Source organism: Barbatula barbatula (genome assembly GCF_947034865.1).
Source record: "Barbatula barbatula genome assembly, chromosome: 15".
NCBI classification, from domain to species: Eukaryota; Metazoa; Chordata; class Actinopteri; order Cypriniformes; family Nemacheilidae; genus Barbatula; species Barbatula barbatula.
In genome coordinates, this window is record NC_136778.1 from 2,403,662 (window position 1) to 2,422,372 (window position 18,711).

Consider the following 18,711-nt stretch of genomic DNA (forward strand, 5'->3'; position numbering starts at 1 on the left):
TGACGCACAATTGAAATTAGAATTGAAATTTTAAAACGTAACATTTTAATGAAATTAAATTACCAAAAGCGCAGAAAGTTTTTAATCATTTCATTTTACAGCTTGAAATAAATGCAAACATGTTATCATTGGAGATTTTTATATATGTTTGTATTTAACAATATGTTTCTTTTTTGGTGCACAATGGAGGAACTTTATTTCCCAAAATGCTCTTTCTATATGGTAGTATTTTTCTGTAGGGTGAATTGAGCTTAACCCTGGTATGTTTCTGATTTTGCTTCGCACCGAGTTACGTGCTTCTCTTTTTATGAGACCTGCTTCCTCGTGTACTTCCTGTTTTAGACCCTAGAACCTTGTGGTGGAGGGGGCTTAAAGTCTCCGCCCACATCAAAAAGATCCTCGACCCTTTCTGACCCCACAAGATGGCGAACGCCCGCTTGCCAACTCACCCCCTCCGCCCCCGGCGTTCTGACGGAGCCATCAAACAGTATTTTTAATCCTGGAGCAAGACGTTTTTAAAGTGGTCAACTGCAGGAGCAATGGAATTGTTGAGAGCAATTTGCGGTCACTGCATTTTCTTGTTAAAGAGCCACGGCCTGGCAGAGCCCGTTATTTGGAAACGCAGAAGACATTTTATATCTTATAACCATTTCATGCTAATTTAGGATGAAGAAGAGTCATTCATTTGGTTTTGAAATGGAAATGTTGGGGTATTAACATGACAAAATAAGTTAATCATTTTTTTTGGGTCCTGGAAAATGAAAAAGATATCTGAAGTTTCCACTGCTCGACCGAATCCAACCTTCAATTATAAAAAAATACCAGTGAAAATAAACATAATTAAAGTGAAATTGTCATAATTATCATTATTAGTGAAAGGTAGTAATGTGCAGAAGCAGGTTTTACTATATTTTATAGTGAAATAGAAGAAACATAAGTAACAACATACACAAAAAATGAAAAGAGACGCGGTGATCAGGGCTCTTTATTCTGTGATTTTGACACACATTCATCTGGCACTGGAAAAAATGTTGTACGAAAAGTAACCTGCGATGTTATGTTTCAAGCTAAAATGGCGACATAAAACTTGTGGATTGCAGGATCAAATATGCCGTCCATCCAGACAGCAACAGGACCGGGACACATGGCAAAAAGTCTCTCGGTGTGTCATGGGACGTCCCAAACAAGAACACTGTCTGTACAGGAAGGAAACCATTCAATACAATGTGCTATTACTTCCTGTTTAACATCCTCGTATTATAACGAGTAAAAGCAGTCTGGCGGAGACCTAAACATTGGGCTTTTATTTATGTGTCTTGCCCTGTGTCGTACTGTTCGAGGCTGACGGCTGCCAGAATCCCCACCGACGTTTCCCCATGTGCTCCGGAGGATGTTATCAACATAACTGCGATAAAGGATAAATGATGCCTTAAGAGGTTCACATATGTGCACCAAAGCTTAAAAATACACGCCTTTGAATACAACCCCCTCACATATTGAGAGCTCCATTAATCACTCGTATAACACACACACGCGCTTGGCACAAAATCACACGGCCCTCCGGTGACCATTCCAACCTGTCAGTCGAATGAGGCCGGTGGGCCGCGACTTAATGAATGTATAGCAATCGAACACACGGTCTCTGTATCTCGGTTACCCTGGGCTTGTTTTGCTTGGTCCTTGTTACCTTGTACCCTGCGTACTCGGATATTTATGGATGTGTAAAGATGCATAAGGACGGATTAAAAGTCTCGCGATCGCAGAGTTGCCGGGACAGCCCCTGAGTAAACAGGAATGTTTATTCGGCGATCTGGGGTTTGATGTGTTTTCGCTGGATGACGGGTGAATTTATCAGCTTCGCTGTTGTCACACGGCTCCAGCTCTGAGGGGCTTTGAAAGAAAGTTGCGAATATTTAATTCCACCCTTAAAGACAGCAAAATATGAAATTCACAACATACTGCATATCTAATGTCTGCGGCCTACATATTTGGATTTTCATGTATACTTGTAAGTGAAGTCCGGACGTCTGAGACTGCAGTTGAGACATTTTTTTTCAATTCTGCATTCTGCAGTTCTATCTTCTATATTGATTATCACAATATCAATGCCCTATACGTCACTTTGGATAAAAGTGTCTGCCAAATGCATATATTTAAATGAAAAATATCAATTCTGCATAAATTGTAGAAATTCAACATATTTTTAATGTGGTGGCAAAGAACTCATATGTTGTATGAAGGGTTTCATTTTTTATGTGAATTGCAACCAACGGCTCATTCCACTCCTCCCCTTCGAAGCACTCTGGTGGCTGACACAGGCCGAAAATGTCGTCACGTTTCCGCTTCTTTCCCAAAGAAGAAAACATATATACGAAACGCACTCTGTAGAGAAGTTTGTCCATTTAGGGCTTCTGTAGAAACAACATAGAGTGTTCCATGTAAGGGGACCTGCGGTGTATGTAGATAGAAATAGCTCATTCTAAGATAAGAAAAGCAAAATGCTTCATTGTGTAAAGTCTTCATACACCTCTAAAGACATAGTTATGTAAATCATATTGCATTTCTGTCAATAGATCCTCCAAAAAATCATGCATTAGACCTTTAACATAGTCGATGCACACCATGTGACGGCAAACTTGCTACAACGCAGAATCCTAAATATTTATCATTCAATTTGAGTCCCAATGTTTAACATTTTTATTTCATTGACATTTTAACATACACAAATTCCGCCTACTTTGTTTATTACCAGGTATAAATCATATTTCAAACCCGTGCTATTCAATCCAGTTTCAGACGTTTGGACTCCACTGTGTACACCAGCATAAATTGTCCATGCATGCGCTGTCACGCTTATTCACCCCCACACGTTTCGATTCTGCATCTACATTTTCACCACATCATTTATTTTTATTCATTTATATTTACTTTATTGGTTTATTTGCCTTTAACAGACTGGAACCTGTTGCCGTGGCGCTTCGCTTCTTGAACTAATTTAAAAAGCATCCCAAGACAGTAGTTCTGTAAACCCACATTCAACAAGTCCGCATTGTCTTTCTGTATCAAAACAATATGTTCAAACTTCAAATGCATATTTTCAATCGTGTATACTTCTCGTTTTCTTGCGACTCGGCGATCACCCCACCGTGAACCTGCCACACAACGCTCACCATGTGAAGATCAAAGTACCACATAGTCACGTGCAAGAGACGAAAGGACTGGGATGGTACATGGTTTGGGACACTTCGTCTGTTCTCTTTGTTTTGAGCCAGGTGTAGATTAGATCTTTTTTCTCTGTTGAAATGAAAAGTCGGCGCGTGTTTAATAGTAAAAACAAACAGCTGCGGCGAGTGTTTGGAGAGAGCTAAATGAAATCCAGGTACAGCACTGCACACCCAAATGCCTTTATTCTGTTACGACCTGTCAATCACAAACAAAGAAAACTGCTGAAAGAATGCCTTCTCAATCCCTCCATCTACAGTTCTACAATTCGCAGTTGCTACAAAACCGTATTAAAATGATAAATCGATCATGCATGAGTTAAAAAGCCTTGTTTTATATATCATTCTGTCACTTTTGTAAGTATATCACGCATGATATTACTGTTTAAAGACGTGTTGGTTTGATTTCTGCCATTGCTAACCATTATATCTGTGATATGCAATATCTTTGATGCTTAACGTTTGTAAAGATAATGCTATTTTAACTTTTTCGTCGACAAATACACAGAAATATTGATTAATACATTTTGTGCAGGAGCACTTCAAGTGACCCAAGTTCAAGGCTCCTCTTGCTCTCTCTCTTTCTCATCCCATAACTTACTGTCTCTCTCTCCACTGTCCTATCAATATAAAAGTTGTTATTGTGCAAATAGATAACAAAGTGAGACTTGAAAATGTCTCCTTCCCACGACTTGCAAAAGCTTATGATAATGATTTGTAGATGGTTTCAGCGGCAACAACATGCCAAACTTAACTTCCAGTAGACCTCCGCAAAGAATCTGTAGCTGTTATAATTGAATTATAATATGCAATCAAATATTGCGCCTGACCCCAGTTCACTTCCGTTTTGTATTTGGCTAGTGTCTAATAATATAACTATTTACAGGTATATTTAATATTATACATGGTAATATTAATTTGTATGATCATTTTACTGTACGATAATTGTAATAAATGAACAATTAGTTGAATTTTTTTTTATTAAACAATTTGTTGAATGGGTCCAGTATTTGGTCGCATTTAAAGAAACAGTAACAACTGCTTTCTGCCACGCCCCCCCCCCCGCATCAGGACCTTCTCCCGACTATTCCTGTTCCCTTTCACCTGACTTTAGAACTCACGAACTGCACTTCCCATAATCCCTCGCACCCGATTATCAACACAATTGCACTTTTACCTGAACCTCATCCCTTGAACAATTTCTTGCAAAGTCTTTTGTTGTGTTCGTTGTCGTATCCAGTTGTATTATGCTTGGTATCGCAGTTTAAAGTCAAAATATTTAACAGACAAGTTTAGCCAAGTAGCGGTTCATCTCGGTTTCCTTTGCTTGTCATATAATCTACTGGAACTCTATTGTTTGTGAATATGTACTGGAAGTTAACTACAGGCCAAACACGCACCGGAAGTTAACTTTGGGCCAGGTGCCTGTGTCCGATAAAACCGTCATTAAGTTGTCGGATCGGATTTTACATGAAAATATTGGACATTTGAACATCTAAAACAACTTTATGCTTCAAACAGAGATGCAGATAGAGAGGCAAAGTTTATGGATTGTATTTCGTTTCTTATATACTGTAACCGACATATATGTTTACTATGTTTTTCTGGGAAAATCAAGTATCGGCTTCTCTGTCTCGCCAGGCCTGCTATCTGCATCAATTGAAAACTCTTACTTATTGAAGTATTAAAATCATTCAGTTCACTCTGGGTCGTGTTCAGCTCAGCGTTGGGTCAAAAAAGGACAAATCCAGCTGCTGGGTAAAATGAATGAAGAAAATGTTTCTTTCTGACCCAACAATGGGTTGAAAACAAGCCAGCATTTTTTGGAGTGTTATTGCAAAGCATTGTAATACGCACATTCGCAATATTTTACAATACAACGCTAGAAGCTCTGACGCTAATAGCTCAGTACATTTGCAGAAATGTTATTGATTGATTTAGAGTTCATCTAAGCGCCACCCGTGTATTAGAGCTTATGTGTTTTTAATATATTGAAATGGCACTTGTGGGGAAATGTGGTGAAGCAGATTCGAGCAGCAGGAAATCTAACAAGCTGCGGGATTTCACTTTCACATTTATGAGGATTTAATATCATACGGTGCTAAGACACAAAGTCAAAGCATCAACCAAATGTGTCATCTTCTGTGACTATACTCGCAAACGGTGTCTGCATCCTGCAAACCTCAGCCTCCCCTCAGCGAAAACACGAGCGCTCGCAACATCAACCGGGAACGCCGAGCTCTCGTCAGCTAACACCCATGCCGGCGCCAGAAGAACACGCCAAACCCTGCTGGAAAAAAACTTCACTGCTCTCTGGAGGGTCCCGACTTGACTGTTCTCTCTTTTCCTGTCTATCTTGGGCTCGCTCGGAGTCTGTGTTTTTAGGAAAATTCCTCTGGCGCGACCCCGTAGGCCCGACGTCTCAGAATCATTCGAAGCGAACCCCCGACTTGTGTTTGTCCTGCGCAAACATCTCAGCTGCCACTTCATCCATCTCGCTCGGCCTGCTCTGAAACTTTAACTTTGTGTTTTTTTTCTGTCTTGCCTCCTTGTGGTCACGGGCATGTCCGCTTCACCTTCTGTAGGTCCCGCAGACATCGAATGTCTATCAAGGAGTTTCAAACCAGTTTCATTGGTAAAGCAGCGTTGCGTAGCCGTGTGACGGCCGGACCTGCGCGGACGTGAATTCCTTGTCACATAATTCATCTTCAAACACTTTAAACACAGAGCGAAGAGTGAGGACAGGACATTAGAAAGAGGAAATGTTAAGTAAGAGGGTCAAACACATGTAGGTTTGTGCAATGTCGCCATCTCTTGGTGATTTATGATGAGGTATTATATTGATGTTCAGGTGTGTCACTATGAGCATTCACAGTTGTGGCCTGTATTCTAGTTTGGAAACTATGTGGCTCACACGTGGTCATCAAAGAGTCCATGCATACAAATGTGAGGATATTCAGATGAATGTCCCAGAAACTGTGTTAGGAGTTGCAACGATGTGGATGACAACAGTAAATCAGTTAAATATAATGTACCGTTGAAAGGTTTAGGGTCAGTTGAATGACATTTTTGTTGTGCTCTTAAAAATCTTTAGACATTTAAGCATATTTTTTTAGATTTAAAGTTATTTTTGTAGACTTATTTAGAAGATTTATATATCTAACTTCATTAGATGAGAAAAATTGTATTGCATAAAAATGTTTCTCAAATAAATTACTTGAACTTAATATTACATAAAAATCCAATAAGAGGCCAAAAAGTTGTGAAAGTAGCTTGATAAAATGACGAAATGTTAATTTTCTAAAAAGGGCTGACTCAACGAAGATGCTGAAGTATAACAAAGATTTATATTCTATTTTGCAATCAACATAATTGTTTCAATGGTCTTGAATATGTGAAATATAAATATAAAAATGTTTAAATCAATATTAAATATATATAAGAGAGAGATAGAGACTATAGCATATATTTTAAATACAGTATATACGATATATATATACATAACAAAAATATAAGAATTGTAAAAATAAGCTATATTTTGTCAAAACAATTACCTTCATTCACTTAACTTTATAAATATTAATAAACACGACTTACTTCAAACTAACTTCTTCGATTATGTAACACATTCCTGAAACAATTGAAATGATACTTTCACTCATGTATTTTATTATATTCATGATTTAAACATACACACACACAACAGGATTGTGGGCCTTATGATACAACACAGATAATATGTATATGATGTGCATTCTGACTATAAATCGAAAAGCATGTGCAACATTTGGATCTGATACTGTAACTCATTTACCTTTCGCTCCATCACACCTCTGCAGTCGAGGAGATCCAGTGCAGCTTCTGTGCCACAAGCACACAGTGATCTCTCATCTCATCTGCTGCGCATTTGGTTGACTTGGAAGACGAGGCACGAAAAAAACGTCAGAGAAGAGAACTGGGTGCGTTAAATCAGTTCCCCTCTCTTGTAAATTACAGCCCTGCATTTTTAATTTCCTTTCCACGTACACTGTTATTCACTGGCGTCCAATCCAAACACGGAGCGGGAGCCTTCGCCTCTCTCGCGCAGTCTCCTGCTGTCAAAAACATGATGAAATGCACACATTCCTCCTGTCAAAACTGAAAACTTTAAAGATCAACAGTAAAACAAAAGGGACTGAGAGTCCTGCTAGAAAGAAACGTTGAGTTTCTTTAATTTTACACATGAGTTTTAGAGGGGTCTTGCGTGTGTATACTGCATTTAATGCCAATAATGTAGCAATTACAGTCTGTGTAAAGTCATCTCAGGGCCCGGTGCGTTCTGAATGTGCCTGAAGATATTGTCTTGGCACTATAAACCACTAGAACAAATGCTGGGGAAAGCTGTCATAATAAGTGTTTCATTTGAGGCGAGATTTATCTTAATTCCATCTGAAAACCGTGGTCGGCTCAATCTTATAATCATTTAATTTGCTAGAGACCCCCTTAACGTTATTTGTGAATGTGCACTTGTTTTTTCTATGACCGTAAATGTTAATTGCTTTCTAGTTTTAGAATTTGTGGTTTATCAAAGAAAGCGTTCCTCAGAAAATCTATTTCAATGAAAACAATATGCTTTTTTCACGTCCTGTTTAGGTATAAAGTTTTTATGTTCTTGCATTGAAGAATAGATAGGTTGAGTGTATCTGGTATATTTCTTATCGTCGCTGTCCTTCGGAAATCATGGTTTTCAGAAAAGGGGGAAAATAACACTGTGCTTTACAAACGATTACATACTTTGTTTGTCAAAGTTGACAAGCACTTTTTCATCCGTATAATATGATATTTGAAAAACATGAAGGGTGACTGATAATAATGATTTAGAACAAAAAGGTAGATACAAAGGTTCAGAAGGACAGCAGCGATATGAAATGTGTTTGTGAAAAACACAGCATCATTTAATCATAAAACCACGATACTGTATACAATAATGGCCAAAAGTGATGTCCAGCAAACACATGTATTTTCCTTTTATTCAAATATATAAAAAAGTATTGAATGCATGATGTGCAGTTGTCTTCAGATAAATTTAAGGAGGATTGGCTAGTCATACACAGCATGTTGTGTGTATGAAAATGAAAACTCCTAAAACACTTTTTTTAATCAAACGAATAGCTTAAACAACTGCAGTGTTTTCTCCATTTTGTACCAGACACCTACTATTTTGAAGGCTTAACCGAACCTGAAAAAATAAAAGCATGTGTTGTGAAAATAGACCCTCCGGACATCACTTTTGACCCGTGCTGTAATTGCTCTAAAATATAACTGTTAGTGATTATGAATAAAAACTCAACACTCAGTACGGGGTTCTGTGAATCTGGGTAAGATGCCACATCACGTGTAGCAATGAACAAATTTGATCAATAAACAAATTTCAATGTCTGGAAAAGAAGATTCGGAGGGCAAATAAATACAAGAATTTTGAATCAGGGATGACTCAAAATTTTGTGATAACCCTTGACCCTGAGGTATACTTCACCCAAAAATTCATGATTTACACCCTCAAGTTGTTCTGAACCTATATAAATGTCTTTGTTCTGATCAACACAAAGAAAGAATATTTGGAAAAATGTTAGCAAATGACATTTCTAGGACATCATTATCTACCATAGTAGGAAACATTACCGTGTAATAATTTGTGTTTAATGAACTATTTTGAAAAATTTAGGAAGGCAAACAGTTCTGGTTTTTTGTTGGTCAATGATGTCCCAGAAATGTCAGTTGCTAACATTTTTCCAAATATCTTTCTTCGTGTTCATCAGAACAAATAAATGTTTACAAGTTTATGACAACTATTTCATGACAGAATTGTGTTTTTGGGTGATGTATATCTTTAATACAGCAGTTCGTTTTCCTCCTAGATGGTTCCGATGTGTGTACAGTATGTGGGAGCAGTACTTGAGGTTGACTTTAACTGAAGTCTACTGTTCCACTGAAAGGAAACCCAGATATTTAACACACACATATTTCACGGCTGGACTCCTTTGGGTTCCTCTATTGTCATTCTTACTCAATGCTTTAGATGGTTTACCCGAGGCAGTAGGGATCAAATGTCCCGTGCTGTGCGTTTACACATTATTATGTTTTGGTGTGATTATGATCCTGGTCTAAAGCTGTGAATAAGAGGCGTACAGTAACAGTTCTCTGTACAGTAAAGAGACAGAGCCAGACCAGATGTCTTCAATTGGGTTCGTGTTTTGTTTTGCTTTCACAATGTAGCGCCACCGGACTGGCACGCTGCTCTGGCGGCGGCAGAACGCTTGAATTCAGCCGGCGTTTCATTCCAACAAACTAATCAGATCAATGAAAGAGACCCCGCAAAAACTTCACTGCAAGACCAATAAACTCATGAAACAAGCATTCTGCAGATTTCAAACAAGCTCTGTTATTCAATCCCAACATGTCAGATTTGAAAATATTACCAATGTCGATTACAATCGCATGATTTTGTTGAATTAATGGTTTGCTGTTTTACAATTTTACTAGGCACAATACGGCCAAAAAGTATAAACACCCCACCAGATAGACAACGATTCCAGTCATTCCAATCCAAACAAATGTTAATGCTATATAATGTGACATTTTAAAAGATTTTATGCTTCCAGCGATGTCGAAATAGTTTGTAAAGGATCTATTTTGGTTCCAAAATGACTGCACAGTACAGGGACACTGTCACATTGGAATAGAAAAATATTACGTTGGAGGAACGTGCCATCACTTTAGAAAAACCTGGTATGCCGTAGCATCAAAATGTATACTTATTAAAATGACTAAAATAGCCAAACCTATTAGAAGGGGACGTCGACATTTGTGTATAAAGTAGTGTGGGCAATGCTTCAAAAATCCATCTTCTTTGGGAAATGATTCTTTTAAATATCACGGTCCCATCTTGGCTACATCGCAAGCATCGCAGTTTAATCAGGTATTATCCGCCGGACTCATAAATAATCTTCAGTTCCTCAGAAGACTGACAAGTGACGCCAGACAGGCGCGTTCAGCGTAGCGGCGGAGAAAAAGAAACCCAGTAATTATCCTCTGGCTTGTGGGTCAAACAGTCTTAATGATTTGGAATGACAACAGAGAAATAAAAGTTTCCTCTAACCACTTCCGTCCCCCGTCGATAACCAGCAGACCTCGGCTCTTGATGGCTTCTCCAGAAGGATGTAAGGCCCGTGCGGTCGCTGTTTAAAATAAAGTGACAACTTTTTATGAGCTTTGAAACCTCAGCAACTTTCAGCATCGTGCCAGAACTGATCCCTGCAGATCTCTTTCACAGGGCCTCTTATAAAATAAGGGACGTCTAAACGGAAATCATTCTCTCTAATTGCTGCCATCATATTCGCATTCCTCCAGACCCCTTAACAGGGCCTACATTATAGTATACAGAATCCAGAAGCATGCCTGAAAAGTTATCCTGATCCCTGATGCTTGCATATACGGTTTCATCTTAACAACATTAACAAACATTACTGCGCAAATGAACTTCCGGTACACATTCACAAACAATAGAGCGCCTGTAGATTATTTCTGATGACTATCAAATGAAACCGAGAGGAACCGTTACTTGGCTAAACTTGTCTCTCCAATATTTTAAAATTAGACTGCGATACCCATAGATGTAAATGTACCATACACGACCGAACTACAGGACCCATTCAACAAATCGTTTAATTAATACAACTATTATACGGTAAAATAATAATAGAAATTAATATTAACATAAATTAAATAACATGTAAATAGTTATATTATTATACACTAGCCAAACACGAACCGGAGGTTAACTGGGGGTCAGGCGCACGCGTGTCTGATGAAACGGTCTATATCTATACATCTGTGTAATCTCATTGCAATTTCTAACTACGGCTTACTCATATGAATAGGATACAATCTTTTTTTTAATATTTGAATATTTTTTTGTATGATTCAAGGGGTGTTGAAATACATAATAATTGTCATTTTTGATATTCTAAATAACTTTCAGCTGTGTTTTTCAGTCTGTGTTTGGATATATAACAATTTATTTTAGATTTAATTTATATATTTTAGATGATACATTTTTATATAATTCATATTTTTTTGTGAATTAATTGCATTAAATTAAAACTATTCATTAGTATTTATATTTTGCGGTGGTCATAAATTTGGGCCTCAAAACGTTTGTTTTTGTTGTTTGCTTATGTTATCGTCTGGTCAAATTTTGCACTTATTTAACATTTTGCCTTAAGAGCCACAATGGTTGCACACTTTCTCTTAACCTCCTATACTCATATGTTGAGTGTGATTCATTGGCCAAAATAAGAAACTAAATACTGACATCACATACATTTTTTATTTTGTTTATTTTAGGTATTGAAATTATATTGTTATGGTACTTTTTGGCCATTATAATCATGAAAATAAAACCATTAAAGCGTTACAAACTCCTGTGAGATCAGGCTGGCAATTCAAATAAAACACAATTTCTACATGTTGACTTTGGGATCTCTATTGGGTGACCCACCAATACCAGCAAATGTTGAAAACATCATAACAAGTGTCATAAAAATCAGGTGTCAGGCCACAGATCTGTCACGCTCAGTGTTCGACACCGCTGGCTCTGTTTGCTTTGTAAGTGTGTCAGGATTCAGAAGGCAATCGGGAAATGAAATTACCGATCATTTGGTCTCGCAGCTAAACCCAATTTCACAACAATGTCAGACAAATCGTCTAAGTAGTCCTGATGATGACTTGAATCTGTCTTTCGTAGTGAGAAGCTCTTATTTTGAATTATTATTATAATTCAATACTCTTATTATAAAGCTGTTTATAATTATGTTCAGTGTGGATATATACATGTACCTGGCTGGTGAAAGCCACCTTTATGAAATGACAAGCAATGATTGATATACAACTTGATATTTGTCAGTACCAAGTCATATTCACGAGTTCGCCCCCGCCGATAAACAGCTCCTTGTTGGGATAGATGGTAAAGCATGGGAATGAAGGTTATGCGTATTTGGCGTGTTGTGCAGGGAGTGGGCTCCGAGCTCGCCGGATCTATCCGAACTCGGAACCGGCTCGAGCCAAGAACACACCCACCAATTGCAAAATAGAGCTGGACAACCGCCGAAGTACGCTTACACCCACAAAAAATGCCATGCTGTGCGTTACGGAGGTGCAGCCCGAAATTTTGTAAAAACGAAAGGATGAGGGCCCGTTAGGGCTATCGCTGCTGCGATACTGACCTCATGGCTAGTAGTGTCTGCTGCTACAGAGCACTTTTTGGAAAATCGGGCCCCTGCGGGGGCGGTCGCTGCTGCGATACTGGCTTCATTGCTGGTGGTGCCTGCTGCTACAGAGCACTTGTTGGAAGCCGTGCCCCTGCAGGGGCGGTCGCTGCTGCGATACTGGCTTCATTGCTGGTGGTGCCTGCTGCTACAGAGCACTTGTTGGAAGCTCGGGCCCCTGCGGGGGCAGTCGCTGCTGCGATACTGGCTTCATTGCTGGTGGTGCCTGCTGCTACAGAGCACTTGTTGGAAGCTCGGGCCCCTGCGGGGGCGGTCGCTGCTGCGATACTGGCTTCATTGCTGGTGGTGCCTGCTGCTACAGAGCACTTGTTGGAAGCTCGGGCCCCTGCGGGGGCGGTCGCTGCTGCGATACTGGCTTCATTGCTGGTGGTGCCTGCTGCTACAGAGCACTTGTTGGAAGCTCGGGCCCCTGCGGGGGCGGGGCGCTGCTGCGATACTGGCTTCATTACTGGTGGTGCCTGCTGCTACAGAGCACTTGTTGGAAGCTCGGGCCCCTGTGGGGGCGGTCGCTGCTGCTATACTGGCTTCATTGCTGGTGGTGCCTGCTGCTACAGAGCACTTGTTGGAAGCTCGGACCCCTGTGGGGCCGGTTGCTGCTGCGATACTGTCTCCATGGCAAGTTGTGACTGGTGCTGCAGAGCACTGGTCCGGAGGCGTTCCCGGATGACAAAGCTGGACATCTGGTAACTTTGAATGCGACACCTGCTTGAGTCGATTGGTCCGAAGGTGATGCGATCTTCAGGGAGTCATGCGTCAAAGTGGCTGAGGTTTGAACTAACATCCGAGACTATCAGATGATACGGGAAAGGAGTGTTCGCTGGGCTTCCCTGAGGAGCAACAGGTCCGTCTGGATGTAGCTTCTAAAAGCCTCCTATGACCATCGCCTAGGGCTTGGATCTGCGGCTGGGATAGGCCCTTTTGGGCGGCTGTGGTAGCTGCGCCTATGCGGAAGGAGTGACCAAGAAAAGTTGTCTGCTGGGATGCCTGATTGGAGCAGGACGGCTTTGAAGTGCTTCTGATACCAGAAGCGTGAGGCCGGGCGATTAGAGTCGTCGACGAAGAGGGGATCTGATAAGGCCACTGAACGGGGTTGTCTGTGGCGAAGGTAGGCTAGGAGGGTTCGATACGGCTGAATCGGTGAATTGATGTTGAAAACATAGACGAAATGGCCTCTCCTGGTCTGGTCAGTCTTACTTTGCTTAATCAAGTAAGATATTGTCTCCGAATCCAGCACCTGGAGGTCATTCATGGTGGGGTGAACTGAAGGGTCGAATTTGGATGTGGTGGTGATCTCTGAGCATTGTAGAAAGCCGAAGAACGCCTGCTGAATGGGACGTCCGCGTTGGCAAGGGCCAGACGAAGGCTCTGGATCGTCCACTTGCTGCATGCAGATATCTTGGGGAGCGCAGAGGCGTATGATGACGCCGGTGAATGAGGTGGAGATCGTGCCGGTGGGAGCGATGACGAACCCTTCCTCTTAGATGCACGCCGCTCAGAGCGGCGGGGATGTCGGCCCCGCGGCGAAGCTTGGGAATAGTCCGTATAATCCGACCCTGAGCTGGAAAGCTGGAAAGCTGGGGTGCGCATGATGGCACCGAAGGCTCTGGAACGTTTGCTACTTTGGAGACCACGGGAGACTCTGACATAGTGGCGAAACTTGACGATGCTTATCTGGCAAGATACATCAGGTAAGATTGTTTGTCAATTTATGATAGAGCTTGCTGGAGCTGATAGGGTAGATACGGTGATTGCTGATAGTGAACCAGCCTAGATCATTAAGTAGAGATTGCGCGCTCGGCTGATAGGTGATTGCTGCTGATGGAACATCAGACTTTTTATATGCTTAGGTTCCTCCCGAACTTTGTTAATAAAACATCATTTAGTTTAAGTTAAAGCTAAATGTGCATTATTTTTAATGATTATTTGTAATGTATGGCTGGTTAAACAAATAATTAAAATAATAAAATATTATAAAATTCATTTATGTTAGACGTATATGATTATTTATGTTAAAAAAATATAACTGTGGCAACTTGGTTCTTTTAATAGAAAAATATAAACATTTTATTAAAAATGAATTAATAATTGAATTAAACCGAAGAGGACGAGATGAGAATTCCTGAATAAATAAATAAATGTATTTTAAGTACGGTTTTTGTTTTACAAATTCCAAGTATGATTTTGCAAACTCAATAAACTTTAAAGATGTTAGTAGTTAGAACATAACATCTGTAGTGATTGGGGGAAAAATGTGGACTGGTATATTTATTAGTATTTTACAGTTAAACACAATATATAGGATAAGTTGGACCTCCTCGGCTTTTTCCTCTCGCTTTAAACTTCTTACCATTCAGGCCCCCTGGCAAAAGCTTCTGAAAAGCATATCCAGTGTAATTGAATTGCTGAAGCACCCACAATTAGAGGGCTAAGTTGCATTACACACTCGTGGAGACTGTTTCGGTCATCCAAGCCCTTTGGCACCTGTGCCAAGACATTGAACCCAGCGGCACTTCTGCCGGACCACCCAAACTCCACGGAGGAAAAACCAACAAGGTTTCAAACCACAGACTTAGCATAATCTCTGTCTCCTCCTAAAAAACTTTGACAAAGGATCTTTCCCCCTTCATTAACTCTCACGGGCACATGCTGATTGAAGGTTTCGCTTTTCCATGTCTGGACAGTTTCGCAACAGAATCCGTAAGTACAGAAGGCTGCCCAGAACTGCCACCGGCTGGTGTTGGAAAACATAAATGAGTAGTGGCCTTTGGCATATACATCAAACACACAAATGCAAGGGTTTTAAAACAACATGCGCCAGAGAATTATGTTCAACCCAAAGTTTTCCATGACATCCGTATAATGTATGTGTCAACCGCGTGCATAATAAAATGCTATATCATAAGGGCCTTTATTTACACTACAGTGAATCGTTGCCTTTTTCATCGATTATGGCAATATTTTCTAAATAAAAATAACTCACTGTGCAAAAAGTATTTAATGACTAATTCCTTTCTTAGTATAAACCTTGACAAGTTAAGTGATTGAAGGAAAGACATGAAAAGGGTCTTTCAATTCATTCAAATAAATAATCTAAAACTACATAAGAGAGAATTATACTGTACATTAAAGCACGGATTTTAAAGTTAGACTTTGAATTTTTATGTCAATTCCACTAATGAACACACATATATTACACACAGTATTTAATTGAATTACATCAAAAGTAACTTTAATTCAATTACAACAACAAAAACAAGAGTAATCCCTCACTTTACCTTTTCAAGGGAAAGGTTATTGTATTACAGTTAAAAACTAGTTACACCCAGAACTGGCGGGGAGAATTCACAAAAATTGAGTTGAATACTATATTTACTGAATTTAAATAAATATTGCTATCAGTCAAATTTGATCCTTGTATATTTTATTTTGTATTATTCTGCTCAAAATATGAGCGTAAGGAGGCAGAGAGATATTGTTGCTCTAATCCCTAATAAATATCAATAGATTCAATATAAATAACCACAGTTATTCATATCATGTTTAAATTGATGTTTTTTCAATAGATCAACGAAAATGTATTTCGTTGTATTTCTGTCTGTATGGTATATAGAAGATAGAGATGTCACCATTATAATGTGTATTTTCGTTAGAATCTTTTTGTCATTTCATCATTGAGCAATACTGCTCTCTATTGGTAGTCTTAGCACAAGTATTCACATGTGAATATTTCCCCTTTCAATAGACGGATACAAAAAATATAATCTTTTTTATTAAACCCGTTATTGACTACATACAGTATATAGTCCTAAAGGAAAGTATTTATTAGATAGAATAGATAGACTAGTTTCTTGTCACTGCACATTACTCTCAGGTCAGTTTATATGGCAGCATTTAAAGCCATGATGGCCTTTGGATAAAAACTGTTTTTGTCCTTGTCTTAATTGTTCTGTACCTCCAGCAGTTCAAAATAAAGAATGACCGGGGTGAGATGTGTCTTAAGATATCTCTTGCCTTCTTGAGACAGTGAGAACTGTTCAGTTCCTCCAGTGGTGGGAGAGGGCCGCCAATGATCCTCTCATTACATCACCAAGCAATAAAAAGCAATGGGTGACTGCAGATGAGCTCTCTGCTGACACTAAAGCCCTCTGAGATAATGATGTCTGCAGTAGCAGGTGATGTGCCTACACACTAAGATAAAAGATTGATTCATCAGAATCGGTGCACAGGACACCAGATTTATATCGTCAAGACCACATTCACACTGTCACTCCTACGGAAATTGTGTATTTTCAGAATCAAATATACAGAGATTGAGAATTGATAAGCTGTAACACAAGGTGTGGATTTAATGAGTGTAAGGTCTTACACCAACTACCAAAGGTCAGTATGAATAAACGAGTTATGAAAAAGATTGAACAATTTTACCAAACTAAATGACATTAACGTATAAACCACTACACAAACAGGAACTGCTCAGAATGAACGCAGGATTCCTCTCACATAATAAATGACTCTTTGGCAAACAGCGTCTTTAAAATTGCTGCGTACTGAGATATTAAAAAGCTGTTTGATTATGGAATATAAAGCTTGTTGTGTAAGACCCTGTGCATTATTACCTCAGCACATTAATCTACAGACAGCTTCTATTTAATAAAATCACTTCCTGATTTAGAACACAGATAAATATGTCAGGTAAATTAAAATCATCCATTAAGCATGCAGCAAAGGGAAAAGCAAGGCACCTTGTCATCTATGAGTTTGTGGACCAAGACTATCCTAAATCCTTAAAACAATAGTCTTGTGGTATTCAGTCAGTACAGATGTTTGGCTCACGTGCTTGTTTATAGTCGATTGTTCTCGTCTCAACTGTTCTAGGTATGTGACATCATCTTTCTGACAGTCTGTAAGTCTTTTACTCGACTCCGAAGCGATCGCACTGACAGCAATACAGACTCCTGCAACCGCTCTCCGTCCGGCCTCATGCATTAAAGACATCAAACACAGACAGCGTTGACATTTGAGGAAATATTATAAAAGTTATTTCCTCTTTCATGACATTCCAGAAAAGAGAAAAGCCTCCACAGGCTGTAGTCACACAGCGTGATGTCACTTTAATATTAAAGGAAAACTAGACGTTTCTTCTGGTCTGAATTCTTTCAATGTCTGCAGTATGAAGAATTCAAGATTTAAATGTATTAATAGACATTTTAGTTTAAAACTCACGCAGGCTGACTTGTTTATAAAAGTGCAGTGTAAAGGGGTCAAACTCATCATTAGATAACATCTGCGTGGCACTCATACAGAAAAATACCTTCGAGTGCTTTGACGGATCAGATACGTATGCTTGAAGCTCCACGAGATCTTTTTTATCTTCAGGGATATACTGGATCTAATTTTAAAAGAAAAAACGATTGGTTTATGCATCAAACTAAAACAAGCATGAAACATGCGCCCTCACATACAAACAGATGAAAATACTAAATGTTGTGTAGTGAAATGATAAACGTAAGGTGAAATATTATACTGTTCTAGTCTGTGTGAGTGTTTTCAGTGTCACGTTCTATATGTGTCTTTATGAAAGATTTATTAGTGGTATAGGGCTGGTGATATACTGAATATTAGACACTATTGGCTTAAAAATGCTGAAGATATTGACAGAATATTGTTAATATTAAATATTGTTAGAAATTAAGAATAATGTGTCAAAGACGGCACCCATAACCAAGTTTCTTTCCCCTTTTCATCTTATGAGTAGGGCAATTCCAGGGTTATGGATGTGACATATAAACGCTCAGAGAATGTATTTGTTACCAATATAGTTGATATTTTACTAAACCCTTGTTGATACAGTTTAATCATTAGAAAAATATCAGTCTATGCACATGTTTTCTTTTTTTCGAAGAAAAATAAACATGCGTTATGGATGTGACAAAAAATGGACACAGTATTTGAGAGATGACAAACTTTGTGGGATCTGTGAACAAAAATGCACAAACCAGAAGCAAAAATACCAAACGGAGAAGCGATGCCACTTGATAGAACATAAAATAGTTACTTTATTTCTATTTGTTTACGCATATTTATAAGAAATATGTATCAGATATCAACCAAATGTTGATATCTGTGCTATCACTATAGTAAAAAACCTTTTAGTAAAAACTTTC